The 2,787-nt window shown below is 42.1% G+C and overlaps 1 pseudogene; it reads left to right on the forward strand.

The window, feature by feature from the left end:
• Window positions 1-1,834: 1,834 nt before the first annotated feature.
• On the forward strand, window positions 1,835-1,925 carry LOC124723939 (annotated as a pseudogene).
• Window positions 1,926-2,787: the final 862 nt, after the last annotated feature.

Here is a 2,787-nt window from a genome sequence, read left to right on the forward strand (position 1 = left end):
CCAGATCATATCGTTTTGCAACGTTACGCCCAGATATTTAAACGAGCTGTTTCAAGCAGTACACTACTAATGCTATATCCGAACATTACGGGTTTGTTTTTCCTGCTCATCCGCATTAACTTACATTTTCCCACATTTAGAGCTAGCTGCCATTCATCACATCAACAGGAAACTTTGTGTAAGTCATCTTGTATCTTCCTACAGTCACTCAACATTGACACCTTAACGTACATCACAGCATCATCGGCTAACACCTGCAGATTGCTGCCCGCCTCCGCCGCCAAATCATTTATGTATACAGAGAACAACAGCGGTTCTATCACACTTCCCTGGGGCATTCCTGACAATACCCTTTTCTCTAATGAATATTTGCCATTGAGGACAACGTACTGGGTTCTATTACTTAAGAGGTCTTCAAGCCACTCAAGTATCTGTGAACTTATTCCATATTCTCGTATGTTCGTTAACAGCCTGCAATGGGGCACCGTGTCAAATGCTTTCCGGAAATCTAGGTATATGGAATCAACCTGTTGCCCTTCATCCATAGTTCGCAGTATATCATGTGAGGAAAGAGTAAGCTGTTTCGCACGAGCGATGCTTTCTAAAACCATGCTGATTCGTGGACATAAGCTTTTCAGTCTCCAGAAAGTTTATTATATTCGAACTGAGAATATATTCAAGCATCCTGCAGAAAACTGCAGTTAGTATATAATTTTGCGTGTTCGTTCTTTTACGCTTTTTATATACAGGAGTCACCTGCACTTTTTTCCAGTCGCCTCGGACGTTGTACTGGGCGAGTGATTTGCGATAAATGCGAGATAGGTAAGGGGTCAATTCCATAGAGTACTCTTTGTAAAACCGACTTGGGACTCCATCCGGACCTGATGACCTATTTGATTTAAAATCTTACGGTTATTTATCTACGCCAGTGATGCTTGTTATTATGTCGTCCATACAGGAGTCCGTCCGGGAGTCAAATGGCGGTATGATTTTACGATTCTCATGAGTGAACGATTTCTTGAAGGCCAATTTTAAAATTTCGCCTTTCATGTTTCTATCTTGAACTGCCACCCGATACTGGTCAACAAGGAACTGAATGGAAGTCTTAGACCCGCTTAACGATTTTATGTAGGACCATAATTTTCTCGGGTTCGCTGCCAGATCTTTTACTAAGGTATGACGGTTGTGTACAGGGTGGAACCATTAGGGCCAGTTCGAAATCATTCCACGAAATTTGAACGCGAAAGCGAAGCAGCACACGGAGCTAATGCTTCTTCAGCCCTCGTGTTTCTCGCGCTCCTGTGGCATGATCAGAGATGGGTGCGACATTCACACAAGTGTGAATAAATCGGCAAAGAGCTCTTGTAAGAGTTCGTAGTTCAGCAAACTCGGTGCAACGTACTCACCTTTGTTAAGCACTTTAAAAACGTACATGCACAGACACAACCTGTGACGAAGTTCTAGGTCCTTACAAATAGGCAACCAATTCGACACCCCTCAGATTCTTGATAGCCTACTAGCAGATGTAAGAGCAGCAGTGCAGCCTGTCTGCAGACCTCTGCAATCCTCGTTACGAGTTCTGTCCACGCAGGTACACACTTTGACATGGAACCTGGCTGGCAGCTGGTCACTACCGAGTGTACGTCAGCGCCGATCGCGACAGGGGACAAATAAACTAGCTACACTGATTATACTCCAAGTCCAACTATCTGCACAATCTGAAAACAATGTAGACCTGGCAGAGCCTGGTGGAATTCTTGTCTTCCGTTCGACTTGGAACGCTGCATCTATGCTCGTGGTCTAACGATAAACAGTCCATCGTCTGAACGCAATTGTACTCGTTTTGTATGTACGTATACTGAAATTGGAACGATACAGAAAAGGTTACCATGGTCGCTGCCCAACGGTGACACGCAAAACCGTGACAGCAACTGCCGCGGCGGCTCTGTGCTCATCACTTTGAGAATATAAAATGCTTTACTGTTGTTGAATGATACTCCACAAAAAATTTCTATGATTTCCATTTCACGGCCGACACATGGAAGTAATGAGTATCGTTCAAAATAACGGATGTTTAAGAATCCGTGACTCTTTATTCAGTGTAAATGCGTAAAAATACGAGCAGTCACGTTTTTGAAAGTGATTTATTCCATGAACCGGTTTTAGAACCATTTCAGGTCCATCTTGAGACGGTATACAGGAAATTACATAGTATTTGAAATTTCCAGTACACATCTGAAGATGAGCATGAAGAGGTTCAAAAATCGGTTCATGGAATTAACTATTTCAAAAAAGTGACTGTTGCAGTTCTGTGTATTTACATTGGATCAAAATTAATTTCATACTTTAGGATCCAACCAGGATACTTCACTACGTTGTGTAATGATGTTGTTAATGTTTTTTATCTCGTTTCTTCCTTTTAGAAACGATTCATCCTGCAATTTTTCATCAGGAATTCGTATGTTTTGGCAAGACACAATGATTAACTGTGATGTAATGAGTTTTACTGTCGTTGATTGATTTCTTACGGTAAATGTATGCGATAGACTGAACGGATACCTTGCCGCACACGCTGCATAGCAGTCTTTTTAAAACTGTGGGTTGCGACCCCCAAGCGGGTCGCAGTGTCTTGCACGGGGCGTCGCGGTCGCAGGATTGAATTCAATTTAATATCTTTAAATAGTGCAACAAATATTTGCAGCATAGTTGATAAAATATGTTTCATCTGCTATGGGAGAAATGTCATGCTGAAGTGACAATGTTTCTTGAAACCATACTGTAAAGTCT

Source organism: Schistocerca piceifrons, chromosome X (genome assembly GCF_021461385.2).
Source record: "Schistocerca piceifrons isolate TAMUIC-IGC-003096 chromosome X, iqSchPice1.1, whole genome shotgun sequence".
Classification (NCBI taxonomy): Eukaryota; Metazoa; Arthropoda; class Insecta; order Orthoptera; family Acrididae; genus Schistocerca; species Schistocerca piceifrons.